Here is an 18,202-nt window from a genome sequence, read left to right as displayed (position 1 = left end):
CACTATTATAGGGAAACTATATGGTCAAGAATATCAGTAGACCTTTGTAAGGCAGAGTTATTCATTTAACAGACTTGTGTTAAGCAACTTCTTGGTACAAAGTACTGCATTTTGGTAGAGCCAATGCTAAAAGTGAGCACAAAAGAATGAATAACCAGTTAAAAATTATGGACCATCTTACCGGTCCACAAACATCTCACAAACCAAGGACACATGTAGAGTGAAAGAGTGCATGGAATATTGTAGGCACAGGAACCAGCAGAGGAGAAGCAGGTTGGTACTGAAGTCAGTAACCCTCATGTTTCCATAAAGAAGGTTTAAGAGAAAAAAAGAGAAGGTTTAAGAGGTATCCTTAGGGTCTCTGTGGGCTCAGACTAGCTCTGCAAGGCAACTGGGAACAGACCACAGACCACTTTCAGTGGTACCCAGGTAAGAAGAGACAGATTTTCTGAGAGAGATGAAGTGGGTACACCATTCCAGAACATTTCCTGATAGCAAAGGTGGCACAGGTGTACCCATATAAGCACATAAAAAAAAACATCAAGTAAGTCTCATGGACCTAACTTCCATGATGTATAAAAAGCACTACTATACAAAGCTAAATGAGAAGAAGAAAGAAAGAAAGAAAGAAAGAAAGAAAGAAAGAAAGAAAGAAAGAAAGAAAGAAAGAAAGAAAGAAAGAAAGAAAGAAAGAAAGAAAGAAAGAAAGAGAGAGAAAGAGAGAGAGGAAGGAAGGAAGGAAGGAAGGAAGGAAGGAAGGAAGGAAGGAAGGAAGGAAGGAAGGAAGGAAGGAAGGAAGGAAGGAAGGAAGGAAGGAAGGAAGGAGAGAAGGAGGGAATGAGGGAAGGAAGGAAGGAAGGAAGGAAGGAAGGAAGGAAGGAAGGAAGGAAGGAAGGAAGGAAGGAAGGAAGGAAGGAAGGAGGGAAGGAAGGAAGGAGGGAGGGAGGGAGGGAGGGAGGGAGGGAGGGAGGGAGGGAAGGAAGGAAGGAAGGAAGGAGGGAGGGAGGGAGGGAGGGAGGGAGGGAGGGAAGGAAGGAAGGAAGGAAGGAAGGAAGGAAGGAAGGAAGGAAGGAAGGAAGGAAGGAAGGAAGGAAGGAAGGAGGGAGGGAAGGAAGGAGGGAAGGAAGGAGGGAAGGAATGAGGTGATGCTTTAGAGGTCCTATCATGAAAGGAAGGAAGAAAAACCAATTTAGAAATGTGGAAGGAATAGCTGGGGGAAATAGCTAGAAGAGATGTAATAATCTCATCACTCTTCCTCTTTTGTCACTGTCACTGTCACTGTCATCCCATTGCTCATCGATTAGTTCGAGTGGGCACCAGTAACTCCTCTTTTGTATGCTTTTTAATTCTAGGAAAGTTCCAAGATTATCTCATTCTAATATACCTTCAAACTTGAGGGGTGCTTGCTAGGCTGTAGTGTCCACTCTCAGAGACTCTGACTGTACAGGGCTATGAAGCCTAGGAGTCTGAAAATTTAATCTGATCTAGGAGCTGGCCAAACCACTTGAAGGAATTCAGTTCTAGATCTAAACAACAAAGCTTTAGGCCAATCAGTTTACTTCTGTTTCCTCCTGTTAATAAGGCATGGTATAAAGTCAGAGGCTCTTAAATTTGGAGGAGGGGGTGGTTTGCTCAAGTTGAGACTAATGAAATCTTAGCAGAAAAATAATATGATATGTTGTACAATACTTCGGTGTATTTCTGAGCTTTCAAGGTTCTGTAGATTATTGGACTGAATGTTCTTAAAGAAGTTCACCTGTGAAGTTCAAGTTGATCTGGATTCTGGACGTAATAGACAGGTTGGCTGGAGAGACAGTACAGAAGTCACTTAGAATCTTAGGTGGATATGGTCTTTCTTCTTCTCTTTCTTTCTCTTTTGGACGAGGGACTGCTTCTAGTAATGTTCAGAGCGCCCAGTAGCCACTGCCACTAAAACTCAGCCAGCCAAGCCAGTGATTTAGGGCCAGAAGATGTGGTACTGCTAAGGCTCTTGGGGTGACAGAGACCTTCAAGACCATCACAACAGTGCTTGGGTGGTGATGCTTTAGAGGTCCTATTATGAAAGGATCAAACCCCAGTCTGGCTCATGCTAAGCATGTTCTCTAAGTCCTGCACCATCTTTTCAGGCCCTACTTTCTTTAGAATGCAAGTCCTTCTTGCTCAGTTACCAATAAATACACAGATGCAAACAATCCTGCCCTTGACCAAGACTCTAGTAACTAAGCCTCCTTGGGAGTGCTCAGGGACCAAGTGCATCCAGGCTTACAAGAAGACAGCAGATCGAAGAGGGAAAGAGATATCTGGAGTTGGAGTGTCTTTTGACATCTCCCCCACTGCTCCACATTACTCCTGCCTCAGGAGTATGGCTGATCTCTCTCTCCATGCTGGGAGAATGGCAGACTGTGTTCTGAGTCCTGTGCCAGCACACACTCCCAGCGGTGCTTCATAGCTTCAACTAACCTGAGTTTGCTCAATCTATCTCAAACAGAACATCTCAAAAGTTTTAAACTGCCATTTAATCAGAAACTAGCTATCGTGAAAGATAAGTATATCAGCTTGAGGAAATGGCCTCTCTACCGGTCTTCAGATCTTAGAAAGAATGGCCTTTCTAGATAAGATTTTGATAAAGTCTGTGGTACTCATTCCCCAACCAGTAAATCAGTTCAGATTCTTTGGGAAGGGTCAGATCCATCCTACAACTGTTAGGTCAAAGGTTTCTTGTCATCTTTGTCAACCTGAAGACCTTTCATCCAGCTAGACAGGGTGCGGTCTCTGGATGGAGTGCTGAGTTCAGACAATTTGGTTCCTAATCAAAGGAATCACTGGCTCCTGCTGCTTCCCTAATCTTACTGAGACTAATTGGATCTATGACTCGTGATCTGATGGTCAACGGTCACAAGGCCAAGTTCCTAAATAGATAGAGCAAAGTCAGGTTGATTGAACTATGGAGCACCGCTGGGACGTGTGTGCTGGCACAGGACTCAGAACACAGTCCACCGTTCTCCCAGCGTGGAGAGAGAGATCAGCCATAATCCTTAGGCAGGACTAATGTGGAGCGGTGAGGGAGATGTCAAAGGACACTCCAACTCCACGTATCTATGTCCCTCTTCAACCTGCCATCTTCTCTCTTTTTCAGTGGGCTGAAAATCCCACTGTGACATCTTGGTTGCTCATAAAACATACCAGATTAAAACTGTCAGCAATTCTGTCTGAGTTTTGCCTTTCCTGTTTAGTTTTGGCTGTTTATGATATGATATAATAGTCTACAGTACTGATGAGGAGGGAGAGATGGAGAATGAAAATAATGATGATTAAAAATCTTTTTTAGCCCAAATTCTTTGGTTAATGCCATTTGTTTATAAAACCCAAAAGTTGAGGATATTGGTTAACAAGATTTTGGTATTTACTAAGATTTCTAAGAGGTCTTCATTGCCCCCAACCCAGGTCCTCCTATTCCACCAATCTTCCTTTACTACTAATCTAATAGATGTGAAAAAAAAAAGAGGGGCTGGAGCAATAGCTCAGTGGGTAGGGCATTTGCCTTGGATGCAGCCAACCCAGGTTCTATTCCCAGCATCCCATATAGTCCCCCGAGCACTGCCAGGAGTAATTCCTGAGTGCAAATCCAGGAGTAACCCCTGTGCGTTGTCGGGTGTGACCTAAAAACAAAAAATGAACATAATGTGAATAGATAGCATATCTATAGAGCTCCTAACCCCAGGTCTAGAAAAATATGATCCAGAGATTTATCTCTACTCAACTCAGAATATAGGTGCCCTCAAGAACAAGAGCTAAAGTGTTTCCAACAGGAATTATTACCAACCATATTTATTTTTCCACTCCCACTGCTCAGTACTCCCATTGCCTATCAAACACTCACATATATTATTTACTTTCACCTCTCTTGCTTTGCAACTGCTTTCTGTTATGCCTCTAGCCTTTCTCTTGGTCTGATTCCTGAAAAGCTACTCAAATTTGAAGACTTAGATCTAATTATCACTGCCTCTCTGTCTGTCTGTCTGTCTGTCTGTCTGTCTGTCTGTCTGTCTCTCTCTCTCTCTCTCTCTCTCTCTCTCTCTCTCTCTTTGGCTTTTTGGGTCACACCTGGCATTGCACAGGAGTTATTCAGGAATTACTCCTGGCAATGCTCGGAGGACCGTATGGGATGCTGGGAATCGAACGCGGGTTGGCCGTGTGCAAGGCAAGTGCCCTACCTACTGTGCTATCACTCCAGCTTCAGCTGCCTCTCTTATGTCCTCCTTCACTTTTCCCCATGTATTTTCCTGATTCAGGAAGATAGATAAACATATTGTTTATTCTGTTCATAGGCAGAGCGATAGCTCAGCGGGTAGGGTGTTTGCCTTACACACAGCTGACCCGGGTTCGATTCCTCTGTCCCTCTAGGAGAGCCCGGCAAACTACCGAGAGTATCCCACGGCAAACTACCGAGAGTATCCCACCCGCATGGCAGAGGCTGGCAAGCTACCCGTGGTGTATTCGATATGCCAAAAACAGTAACAAGTCTCACAATGAAGACGTTACTGGTGCCCGCTCAAGCAAATCGATGAACAACGGGATGACAGTGCTACAGTGCTACAGTGCTATTCTGTCCGTAGCTCTCTGGACATAGTTTGATTTTCTTCCTTCCCTTCTAAGTTATGATCTCCCCCTGTCTTCTCAAAGACTTTAACACTCACTTCTTACTGTGCCCTGCACCCAAAAAATAAAATACTTGGTTTATATTAGCATTGAGGAGAGTCAATGAACTCAAATGAAGCATATTAAGGCAATGTTTAGTTTATGGATCAAAACCTATAAACCATAATAGTTAAAGATTAAGAAAATTTAACATTACAAATAAAGCAAGGTAATCAACTACTCCATTATTGTTATTTCAGTTGTGGATATCCTTGAGCAAGTCCCTAAGACCAAAAAATTAATTAATAATCGGATTAGAAGGGGGAAATAACCATCAGTCGAAGATTAAAATGATAAAAGAACTGCTTTGTTTTATTTTGGGCTTCACCCAGTTGAATTCAGGCTTATTCATGTCTCTGCACTCAGGGATTACTCCTGGTGGTCTCTCAGGACCATATGGAGTGCCAGGGATTGAACCTGGGTTGACCTTCTCTCTGGCACCATGATCAAAAATTTTTGGAAATGCAAGAAAGAACTATATCCAGAGCTGCTTGTGCTTGATACAGTTTTCAGAACATTGGACAGCAAGCACAAAGAAAAGTGATATTGAGAAGACTGTGATATAAATCTAAAGATTGTTCCAGATTAAACAAACAAACAAACAAAACCCAAAAAGCCCATCAAATAACAAAGAGAGAAATAGAAACTTACACAAAGAAGACATAAAGATAGTAGCACTGCACTGTAGCACTGTCGTCCCATCATTCATCGATTTGCTTGAGCGGGCACCAGTAACATCTCCATTGTGAGACTTGTTGTTACTTTTTTGGCATATCAAATGTGCCACAGGTAGCTTGCCAGGCTCTGCCGTGCAGGTAGGATACTCTCGGTAGCTTGCCAGTCTCTCCGAGAAGGTTGGAGAAATCGAACCTGGGTCAGCTGTGTGCAAGACAAACACCCTACCTGCTGTGCTATCTCGCTCTAGTCCAGCAACAGCAGAACAACAAAAAATTAAAACAATTTTTTTTAAAAGACTGCAGTGGCATCTGTGGAATATAAAATAGCAGAGTAGGAGACTAACACCCAAGAATAGTAGTATATAATGTCAGGAGGGGCTGGAGCGATAGCACAGCGGTTGGGCGTTCGCCTTTCATGTGGCCGACCCGAGTTTGATTCCTCCGCCCCTCTCGGAGATCCCGGCAAGCTACTGGGAGTATCGCGCCTGCACGGCAGAGCCTGGCAAGCTACCCGTGTCGTATTGGATATGCCAAAAAACAGTAACAATAAGTCTCACAATGAGAGATGTCACTGGTGCCCGCTCGAACAAATCGATAAGCAACGGGATGACAGTGACAGTGACAATGTCAGGAGGTTGGCTCCGTGATGTGGAAGCTGGCCTCACACGCTGTGGGAAAGGCAGCTCAGATAGAAAAGGGAACACCAAGTAAAATGTGGTTGGAGATCCCGCATGGGAAGGAAGATGCGTGTTGAAAGTAGACTAGAGACTGAACACAATGGCCACTTAATACCCCTATTGCAAACCACAACACCCAAAAGGAGAGAGAGAACAAAATGGAATACCCTGTCACAGAGGCGGGGTGGAGTGGGGTGGGGGGGATGGGTTTGGGGGGTGGGAGGGATACTGGGTCCATTGGTGGTGGAGAATGGGCACTGGTGGAGGGATGGGCTCTCGAACATTGTATGAGGAAAAGACAAGCATGAAAATATGTAAATCTGTAACTGTACCCTCATGGTGACTCACTAATTAAAAAATAAATAAATTTTTAAAAAATAATAAATAAAAAATTTTTTAAAAGACACAGTCTTTTTTAAAGGCTAAGATGAGAAGTTGAGTGGGTAAGAAAAAAAGTAATTAAATATTGTATAATAAAAATTAGTAAATTCAAGTTCACAGCAATAAAAAAAGTGATCAAAAATAAAAAACACTTTGGACAAAATAGGATTTTAATAAATGAAGCATTAGAGAATTGTGAGACCATATTAGCATCTAAGCATATCCCCTAGGATGGCTATAATTTAAAGAGGTGAACAATATCAAATGTAGGTGAAATTGTGGGAAAATTAGAGTCATACAATACTGGAAGGAACAAACATTACAAACTATTTTGGAAACTACTTTGGAAGTTCCACAAAATATTCAATCACAATCAATCACAATACCCCATTAATCACTGATTTCTCGGGCGGGCTCAGTAACATCTCATTTTGCCCTTTCCCTGAGATCTTAGAAGTCTATCTCGACTTGGCCCTCCTAAGGATGTTGCACTGGGGGCTCTCCAGGGTCAGGGGAATGAGATCCAGCTTGTTACTGAATTTTGCATATGAATACACCATGGGAAGCTTGCAAGGCTGTCCCATTTGGGCAGGAAACTCTCAGAAGATTGCCAGTTTCTCCTAGAGGGAGAAGTAGGCTAAAGATATTGCAAGGCCGCAAAGCGCCACGTGCTTCTGGGAGCTTGCTTTTAAGTCTCTCTCTGGATGTTGGCCGTTGATGGGATTACACACACCTGGGTTCCTCTGCCGGTACCTTCATGTATGAGGCCTGTCCAAACGTGTAGAGAGGAGCCTCCAGCATGGCTGTAGCTAGGTTCCGGTGGTCTTCGGCCGCCGGGAGCTCTGCTTGGGGTGGGGAGGGAAGCTGGAGCCCATCCCCTCCAAGGGGCTCTGGGGAAGACAGTCAGGCCTTCGGGCAAGAGACTCTCTGCATCACTCTCTTCTGAGAGCTTGCTTTTAAGTCTCTCTCTGGATGTTGGCCACAAAATATTAATTGTTTCAATTTTTTTTGGCAGAGTCTCTTGCCCCCAAGCCTGGCTGTCTTCACCAGGGCCCCTCTGAGGGGGGCGGATTGAGTCTCCCTCCCTGCCCCAAGCAGAGCCATGGCAGCCGAAGAGCTCTGGAACTCAGCCACAGCCATGCTCAAGGCCACTCTCCACATGCTTGGACAAGCCTCACACATGAAGAACCGGCAGAGGAACTCCAAGCCTGCTCGGATCGGGAGGACTGGGCCTCTTCCGCCCAGATCCCCCATTTTCCAGTAGCTAGGCAGTCACACCCACTATGTAATTACACTGCCCCCGGTGCCGGTGCCGTGTAATCCCATCAATGGCCAACATACAGAGACTGTAAAACCAAACTCCCTGAAGCACGACATCTTATAGCCTAGTTCTCCTTCTCAAGAGAATCTGGCAAGCTACCGAGAGCTTCCTGCCTGCAAGCTGCCCATGTGCCAAATATATGTGCCAAATACAGTAACAATGATGGGTCTCATTCTCCTGACTCTGTAAGAGCCTCTAGTGCGGCACTGTTGGGAAGGACAAGTAAAGAGAGGCTTCTAAAATCTCAGGGCTAGTACAAATGGAGACATTACTGGGCCTGCTTGAACAAATCAATAATCAACGGGATGATAGTGATAGTTAATTTTTTGTTGTCCTGCTGTTGCAGACTGGAGTGATAGCACAGCAGGTAAGGCATTTGCCTTTCATGCAGCTGACCCTGGTTCGATTCCTTTGGCGTATTCGATATGCCAAAAACAGTAACAAGTCTCACAATGGAGACGTTACTGGTGCCTGCTTGAGCAAATCGATGAACAACAGGATGACAGTGCTACGGTGACAATTACCAAGTAACCTAGCATTTTTACTGTTGAGTGTGTACTCGAGTGTATATACTAAAGATAAAGGTAAAAGAGGTATATACAAAACTCTATATACAATATCCATGATAGCATTATTCATAATAGCCAAATATTTATCTTTCAATGAATGGATAAATATTGTGCTGTTTTCAGACTAAGAGCTACTATTTGGCAATAAAACGAAATGATGTAGGGAAGAAGGGAGATTGAGATGACTCTGCAACTTCTCACAACAAAATGAGTATACAGACTTTTATATGAGTTTCTGCAGGGAAATCTACTATTTCTTGACACCCATCTGGGACTTGAGAGATGAAGGAGAGAGTGAAAATTGTGGTCAGGTGAAAAAAGGGGACCTAGGCAGCTGTAAGAGCAATCAACCTCAAGAACCAAGAGACAGGAGTCGGACCAGCTGCAGGTTACGTAAGTTTCAGAGGTGTGCCCTGAAGTGGGGAAATGGAAAGGGGCAAAGTAACCGTGTCCTGGGATGTGAGGACAGATTCAGTTGAAGGAGATAACAAGTGGACTTTGTTGCTACTGGCAATGTGACGGCACTAGAGAGTCCCACTGTAGTCTCTTAGGAGGTGAATTACCACCCTCAACCATGCACTCACATGACCAGATCAACAGCTAAATGGATGGGTCATGGAAATTTTCTCTGTGGGCTGGATGCTTAGTCAGAACTGTCACTGTCCTCAGATCTTCACTGCGCAGTCGGTGGTTCAGGCCCAGGCAGTTGATCAAGTTCATGGGCACCTAGCCAGACATGATAACTTAGTCCTGCCCTGTTTGCCAGTCCCTGAGCCTGCTGTTGAATTTGCTAGTTCAGCCAAATTCACTTGGTCCCTGGGAGCACAATCTAATGTGCTAAAAGTTCAGCAGGGTCTCCTTCACTAAAGCAGAATAAACCAAGTCCAAGGAGTGGCTGAGTTAGACTCACTGACTTGATGCCTGCTCAGCCCATCCAGCTCTCACCATGACTAGAAAGCAGCAAAGGAACTTGCATGCTGATTCTAGAAACACAGAAAGGCAGACATCACTCTAACAAGCTCTGAAGATAGGGAGCCTTGACCTGCCATTCAGAATCACACAATATATTTGCTTTACTACCTGGGGGCATTTCTTCTAATTTTTTTATTTTTAGGGTGGGTGTGTAGATAAAAGGCATACCTTAACATGCCCAGGGATTACTCCTGGCTCTGAGCTCAAGGATCACTACTGGCAGGATCTGGAGACCATATGTAGTATAGGGAATTGAACAAGGAAAGCACCCTTGCTACTTGCTGTGCTATCTTCCAGTCTGGGAACATTTCTCATCTGAAGTCAAATCACCCAAAGTTGAAAAAATTTTGAGTCAGCCATCCTGGGCCACACACAAGCCAAACTCTAGCAGCTGTATGAAATTCTGTCAAAATGGTGACAGGGTCACAAGTGCGGCCTCTCCGCAGCTGCACAAGCGTGAATCCAGACCCAGCAAAACCTCTTTCAGCATGGACAACTCCTCGCAGAATGTCTCCAGCCTGAGAACTAAGCCTAGGCCCCGTGCCCGCCCAGGAGGGGAAAGGTATTTCTCTCTCTCACCTCTTTCTCTCCGGGGATGAAGGGCGCGGTGTCCGCCATATTAAGATGACCACAGATTGGGTTTTCAAGCCTGCAATGATCCAATATCTGGAAGAAATCTTCCTGGACTTTGTGTCAAAGTACAGAAATTCAAAACCGCGCGGCCGCAGCAGACCTTATTTGGCTTCACAGTAGGTCTGAATCTAGTGGGGTACTCCTAACAACAATAGTGAGGTTTATGTTGAATTATTGATTGTAACCAAAGTAAACAGAATGTAAAATGAAACTTATCAGTTACAAGGTAGGGGTTGGGGGATGGGATGGGAGGTGTATTGTGTGGTTTTTTTTTTTGGTGGTGGTATATGGGCACTGGTGAAGGGATGGTTGTTTCAGCATTGTATAACTGAGACCTAAGCCTGAAAGCATTGTAATCTTCCACATGGTTATTTAATAAAATAAAATTTTAATTAAAAAAAAAATGGTGACAGGGTGTCACTGGCTGTCATAAAGCCCCGCAGACCTTTTTAAACCCAACACTGACACATCACAGGATAGAAGGAAGTATTCCCACCCCAGTTATCCTCTAGATCTATTTAAACATAACACCCAGGCATATGGGGCAATCCATGAATTAATTCATGTGGCAGCAACAAAGACCTACCTTAAGTTGGTGACATCCAGATAACATTATTGCACTATGGGTTGCTCCTCAGAATGTTTAAATATTGGCTCTATAATTGTAGTCTGAAACTGACAAATAAAATAAAAACCTTCTAGTAGCTGCAAAGAACAAATCATTTAATTGTGATTATGAGATATTTATGACCATAAAACCCAGTTGCTTCCTGGCTGGTAGTAATTGCTACAGTGATTCCTGTACATTCCTGGGGCTACATGCACCCAGGCCAGCTTGACTGCAGAGCTCTAAAAGCTGTCGGGCACCTATGTCCATAAGTCCACAGAAGCAACCCAGCTTGTGTGAATAGAAACCCATATTGCTTTTCAAAACACTATGTCCTCAGCTGCACTCCTAGCTGCCAGAGTGACAGAAATTATGAAAAATAAATGAAGGAATTCAGCTGATTACAAATCATAAAAGTGTGAATTTCCAAAGAAGGAATGAAAACAACAATCTTTTTAATTTTTAAAAACTAAAGACATCAGTGGAAGAACCTGTCAACAAGCTCAAAGAAAGGTTGATTGAAAAAATGAAAAAAAGTCCTGGCATTACATGATCACCAGTAGTGATCATGCTCCCAAAACACAGAGGCAGGAGTAGAACCAAGTACTGCTGATTGTGACCCAACTACTCCTCCTCAAATTGGAAATACTCATCCAAGCAAAAATACAGAAGTTAAAGAGGACAGTAGCTGAGCTTCAAAAATAATGCAATTAACTAGCAGAACTTAAAGCAGGATGAAAAAGTCGAAGCTCAAATCAGTGATGTCAAGGCCAAAGTACATCACCAAAAATAAGAGGAAAAGGACTCTTAGAAATGGAAATGAAGAGGAGCTAGTGAGATAGTATTGTGGGTCAGATCTTGCCTGCGACTGATCTGGATTCAATCCTCATCACCCATATGGTGCCCTGAGCACCACCAAGAATGAACCCTGACTGCAAAACCAAAAGTGATCCCTGAGCAACACCAAATGTGGCCTAAAAATAAACAATAACAAAGACAACAATTTCTGTATCCTGGACCATCAGAGGAAGAGGAAGGAGTAGAAGGTGGAGCACTATTAATGGAAGGAAACCTAGTGAAGAACTTTCCCAACCTGAAAAAAGAGTCATGTGAACAGATACAGGAAGCCCAAAGTTCCAAATAAAGTAAGACCAAACACATTGTAATCAAAATGTCATTAATCAAAGTGAGAGATATATTAAAAGCATCAAGACATAAAAAAGACTCACTTACAAAGGAAGCTCCATAAGACTCAGAGTGGATTTCTCAAATGAAACTCTATAAGCATAACTCATTAAGCCCACCTCGATTAATATTGCATCATAAGCAGAATAGTAACAGTGAGCGTGAAGGGCTAAACCACACAGGTCACAATGGTAAAGCAACGCAGAACCACACCAAGCTTACTGAAGAGGTTAACCCAGGAGACCACAACAACAATGAAGTGCTAGACAACCTTTCTGACAAGAAAGTTAGAAGGGAGCTATTGAGGATGCCTAGGGAGCTAAAAGAAACAATGGAATGCAATGCCAATAAAATACAAGAGATAGTTACAAGCTTTCATGTATGGGTTACAATCATACAATGATCAAACAATAAATGATTCAATAAATTTTTTTAAAAAAGAAACTATAAGCAAGAAGGGACTGGAAATATGGTTTAAAGTACAGAGTGAAAAGGATCTCTAAACAAGAATCTGTTGCTTTTTGATCGGTAAACAATGAACTAAGAAGAGAAAGAAATTTTTTTAAAATCCCATTTAAATGTGTGTCTGAAATATCAAATAGGAATCAACAAAAGATGTAAAGGACTTACACATTGACAACTCTGATTACTGAAATACAAGAGGGCAGAAGGAAACATATAAAGATCCCAGGTTCATAGATTGGAAAAATTAACACTGTCAAAATGCCCATTCTAATGGTCAAATCTATAGAGACCAAAGTTTCAATATTAGAAGTTTCCTAATGCTTAGAGTAGAGTTTGAAGAAGTAGGGAGTGACTAAGATAAGTGCAGAACGTATTTTGATGGAGAATGGGAAGGGAAGACAAAAAAAAACTTATGATTATTGCACAAACTTTTACTATACAAAAAGTAGAATTTGATTAAATATTTTAAGTGGATCCATAGTATGGTATGTTGATTATAATTCAATGAAGTTGCTCAAAATCACTAATGATCTAAGTACTGAAGTTATAAGGTCAATATTTTTAGTTGCAATGAAAAAGAAAATTTAGGGCCAAACTACTTGGTGCCTGTAGCAGTGCTATTGCTACAGTAGGAAGTTAAAGGATGAAAAATATATATACAGGGGCTGGAGATATAGGAGAGAGGGTAAGGCACTTGTCTTGCGCATAGCCTACCCACGTTCAATCCCTGACACCTCATATGGTTGCTAAGTTTGCCAGGAATGATCCCTGAGCACAGAACTAGGAATAAGACCTGAGCACTGCTGGGTGTGCTCCATTAATATAAAAATCATATTATCACTAATAAAAGGAAAGTGAAACTGGCTCTACCAAAGTAAATTCAGAGCAAATAGAGCAAATACTATCTCCAGAAATAGAGACAATAACTTCATAATGATTATTGAGTGAATTCATTAAGAGGACATTACAAACCTAACAGTTGTATGTCCAATAACAGGGTCTCCGAATATATAGAGCAAAAAGTTATAGGACAGCAAGAGTTAATCAAGTTCTAAATTACAGGAAAATTTCCATGCTTCTCTTTTAACAACTCATAGATTCAAAAATACAAACCAAAATCTTAGGAACTTATGTCCACTTATCAAAAGATAACCAAGTTAGATTTATCCTAGCAATGCAAATTTGTTCTATTGTTTGAAAAAGAAATGAAGGTAATTCACCATGTAAACAAATTTAAAAAGAAAAATCTTTGATCATTTCAATAAGGCAGAGAGTCTCTTACCCTCACGCCTGGCTGTCTTCCCCGGGGCTCCTCGGAGGGGATGGGCTCCAGCTTCCCTCCCTACCCCAAGCAGAGCTCCCGGCAGCCGAAGACCACAGGAACCTAGCCACAGCCATGCTCAAGGCCCCTCTCCACATGTCTGGACAAGCCTCACGCATGAAGGTACTGGCAGAGGAACCCAGGTGTGTGTAATCCCATCAATGGCCAAGATCCAGAGACTTAATAGCAAGTTCCCAGAGGCGCGCGGCCGCTTTGCAGCCTCATGATAGATATCTTATAACCTACTTCTCCCTCTGGGAGAAACTGGCGAAGTACCGGGAGTTTCCTGCCCACGTGGGACAGCCTCGCACGCTTCCCATGGTGTATTCATATGCTAAAGCCAGTAACAAGCAGGATCTCATTCCCGTGACCCTGAAAGAGCCTCCAATGCATTGGCATCCTTGGGAAGGACAAGTGGAGAGAGGCTTCTAAAATCTCAGGGATAGGACGAGTGGAGAGGTTACTGAGCCCGCTCGAGAAATAGACAATCAATGGGATTTTGTGATTCGTGATTTCAATAAGTGCAATTTTTCTTTTTTTGTTTTACAAAATCCAATTTCAATTTCTGATTAAGGAAACTGTTAGAAATGAAGGAACTTTCCTTACCTGATGGACTGAATCTATGAACAAAGTGAACCTAATAAAGAAAACTCATAGATAAAACCATTGTTAATGATGAAATATTGAATGGTTTTCCTCTGAAAAATGACATTTCTCATGAGTTGGATGAAATACTGTAACTGGGGCTTCTGTTGCACACAGATCGATAATGGTGAGGGGGACTGATAAGGAGAGTTTGTTTGTTTTTTAAATAATAAAACTAAGAAGTTGCTGAGTCATAGCTCAGAGACCACCCAGAAACAAAAAAGCTGGACCTTTAGAAGTACAAAAACTAAGGATTTGAAAGAGAAAATGAGGCACAACCCAGATTGCAGAAATTGAGGCATCACTTAGAGAAAAGTGGATCCCTCAGAAAGGAGACTCTTCAAGCGATTCTAAAGTCATGATAAGAATATGAAAAGACCATATAATGTCCAATATTCTTCCCCTATGACAACACCCAGATTTACTTTTATGCATGCAGAGCTCCGGGTCAAGGCAATTTGCAGAAAATCCATGTCTAACCTCCTCCTAAAAGTAACCAAGTCTTCCCCCCCCTCATAATAATGTCCCCAAATATCAAATACCTAGAAATCAAAAAGAGAGATGAAAGACTTATACAGTGAATATTATAAATCACTGTTAAGAGAAATCATGGAGCTCTCTCTTTCCCTCTCCCACTCTCCTCCTCCTGCGCATCTTTCTCTAAATAAAATTATTTTATTTCACTATTTGTCTTCTGAAATTCTTTTCTGTGCAGGAAGGCAATTATCTGGAAAATGAGGACAAAGGTTGTACCTGACTTCCATATCCTGCAAAGATCAATTCCTTGCTCCAGTCCAGGAGAGTGGTGGTGACCAGTTCTCAAGCTGTGTAGACTTCAGACCAATATTCACCACAGCCTTGTTGTTAGCATCCATGGCAGACTTTACCCAACTCTCCCAGGAATTCCCCCAGATAACCTAGGTGGGTCAGGAGAGAGAAACAGAGAGGAGCAGGGCCAGAGAGATAGTACAGTGAGTGAGGTGCTTTTAACTTGCACACAACCTGTGTGGGTTTGATCCCTAGCACCACATATGGTCCCCTGAGCATTTCTAGGAGTGATCCTTGAGCACAAAACCAGGACGAATCCTTGAGCATCACTAGGTGTGGCACAAAAACAAAAGTGCAGAGTGAGGCATTTCTGGCATAGCTTAGGCAGTTCTAGGACTTTTTTTCTTTTTGGGTCACACCCAACGATGCTCAGGGGTCACTCCTGGCTCTGCACTCAGGAATTACTCCTGGTAGTGCTCAGGGGACCATATGGGATGCTGGGAATCGAACCCATGTCAGCCGCGTATAAGGCAAACGCCCTACCTGCTGTGCTATCGCTCCAGCCCCAGTTCTAGGATTTTTTGCAGCACATCTGATTTCTTTGCAGTTTCCTTCTGTGTAGCCTCAGATGAGATGCTTTTTTTCCTCTCTGAGTCTTGGTTTTCATCCAATGGGAAGGTTAATAAGCAATGTGTCACCCCACAGGTGGTTGGGAATGAATAAGGGTCGTAAACTATGTTGGCATTCCACCCCCACACTAATCCCCTAGCCTTTGAGAATTTTCTGTTTCTTAATCAGTCTCCTCAGCTCCAGAAAAAAAATAAAATCACACAAAACCAGTACCAAGTGTTTGCCCATTTTGGCCTATTTGGACAAGAAATGAAATGAACAGTTTGCAGCACTTAACTGGTCACCTTTATGCCTACACTTGTTAGATTAAAAAAAAAAAAGTTTAGCTCCCTCTTTCAAAAGGCTAATCCTGTATTTCTTAGGACTTTAGAGGTTCCTTGAACCTTTTGCCCTGATCTTGGGAAAAAGATCCGCACAGCTGTCATCAAGGACAGACAAAGAAGGTGACAGATCCCAAGGGCCTGAGCTACAGGGAAATTCATTTAATCAAGTAATGCTTAGTTGAAATTTAACCCAATTCTGAAAAGCTTTGGGCAAAAAAAAGGGGAATTTAAGTCAAAGTTAGCAAAGTGATTTTAAATGCTTCATTCTCTTTGTCCACTTTATCCCCGTCCCCTGCACACACTCACGCCAACAGCAGGCAGTAGGGCTCAATCCTACTGTCAATGGACAGTGTGCATGTTGTAAACTCTGTCTGCCTGTACCAAGAAATCTTGTCTTTCATCAGGCTGTTTTCCAAGGGCAGTGGGCTTTTGAATTTCCAAAATAATGTTTACAATGTGAAATGTAGGTAATAGGATTGCTGTAACAGACTACCTATCCTTTCTCATGGACCTCTTTACTGTACCAGCCCCAGCAAAGAGTGAAGCAGAGGTGCCTCTGAGGACTAAGACAACAAGACAGAAATAAGAGAAAAAGCATGGGGTCAGGACACTAATGGCCTCGTGGACCATGACTGTACTCCATGTTCAATGTTTGTTGCTTAGATTCAATAATCATTTGGGGGAGGAGATCGACATTCTTGGATCATGTGCTTAACTATTTCAATCCCACAGGGTGAAAACCTGGTTACATATCAGAGGGTCCCAATGTATTTGGACAAACATCTGTGTTGTGTGTTTATCTAAAGAGATTTTTTCCTGGGGAAAAATAGATATAAGCAGTCACAGGCGCTTTCCCTCAGTGATTTTTCCATATTGGCATTTTTGCTAGATTTCCTGATCTTGTTACCTGCCTATCCTACCTTTTCTCTCATTCTATCTAAGCTCTTTTTCCCAACAGCTAATCACACTCTCATCTTTACTCAATCGAAAATCAAAAAGAAAATCGAAAAACACATAAATTGTATTGACTAAGGTATTCAGTTCAGTCATCTGCTGAGGGTCTTGAAAAGTAGTCCCTGCAGAATAGGAGGGACAGTTACATCAGGAACTAAAGAGGGACTGGATGGGAAAAGAGGAGATAGGCACACAAGAACAGATATCACTATGACTGCGTTCTTACAACTATTGCTTTGTCATCAAACATTCATTTATTTACTTAGCAGGCCTCTGTGCCAGGGAATACAGAGGTTCAGCAGGGGAGACAGACTAGTGATTACCTCTGTCACCCATCACTTTACTTTCCAGACTGAAACAAACTGAAGCCAGGTGAGGTTGTATGCAAACTAGAGTGGTACTGGCAGTAAAAGGGGCAGAGAGACTGGATCAGGAGAGTTTGTAGTGAGAAGTACTCTTTGGACAAGGATGGGGGAAACGTAAGAGAATAATGACCCATCTTTCCCTATGCTGCCACCCCCATCGAGGGATGGCATTAACACTCCCTTGGTAACTCAGGCTGGGAGTTTCTGGGGGCATCTTTCCCCCCTCCCTTTACACATGCCTATCCCTTGGGGGCAGCCAAAAGCTCTCATTTACAACAATAGAAAAGTTTTCATTCAGATCCACCCACTCTTTCCAAGGTCAGGTCCTCATCTTTCTTTCCAGAAATTTTACAGAAATTTTCTAACCCATTTTTTATAGCCAGTTTTTTCTTCCCTATGTGTATAATAACACTGGTTTGTTTATTTCTCCCTGGCAGCAGGGAGCTTAGGTTTATTGGGTTACACCCATCACAGTGCTCCCAAGGCACTCCATTCCTGTGTGTTTGTCTTTAACATTTTCTCTGTGCTCTGCTTTCCCAACTGGTCAATCATGTTTATCTCCAAAGCAGACTCTGATTTGTACTTGTAAGTGAAATATTGCTTTTCTCTTCTCCTATCTCCTTTTACATAGTTTACTTCAGAGCAATGTCCTTTTTGTATAGACACAGGAAGACAGTTAATGCTATGCTTTTGTAATTTGGGAGTTAATTGACTCTGAATAATATTCACTCCTGGCCATCTATTTTCTCAACGTAAGCCTCAATGCTCTTAATTCCTAGCACTCCAAAAGCAGGATCCTGACGAGGGACAAGATGGACCTGTCAGTTGTCCTGGCATCAAAATGGGCCAGGCCAGGAGTCAAATATTTAACTATAAGTTAAGAGCATGGTCATGGACAAATTCTGTCATGATCCAAAGAGTAACAATTGGATTAGGACCCTGCTAGGAAAGATTAATCTAGCCTGAGCACTGTAGTCTGAGATCTATAACGAGATGTCCCCAGGAGAGTCA

Source organism: Sorex araneus, chromosome X (assembly GCF_027595985.1).
Source record: "Sorex araneus isolate mSorAra2 chromosome X, mSorAra2.pri, whole genome shotgun sequence".
Classification (NCBI taxonomy): domain Eukaryota; kingdom Metazoa; phylum Chordata; class Mammalia; order Eulipotyphla; family Soricidae; genus Sorex; species Sorex araneus.
The sequence above is the reverse complement of the archived record's forward strand: the minus strand, read 5'-3'. Positions refer to the sequence as shown.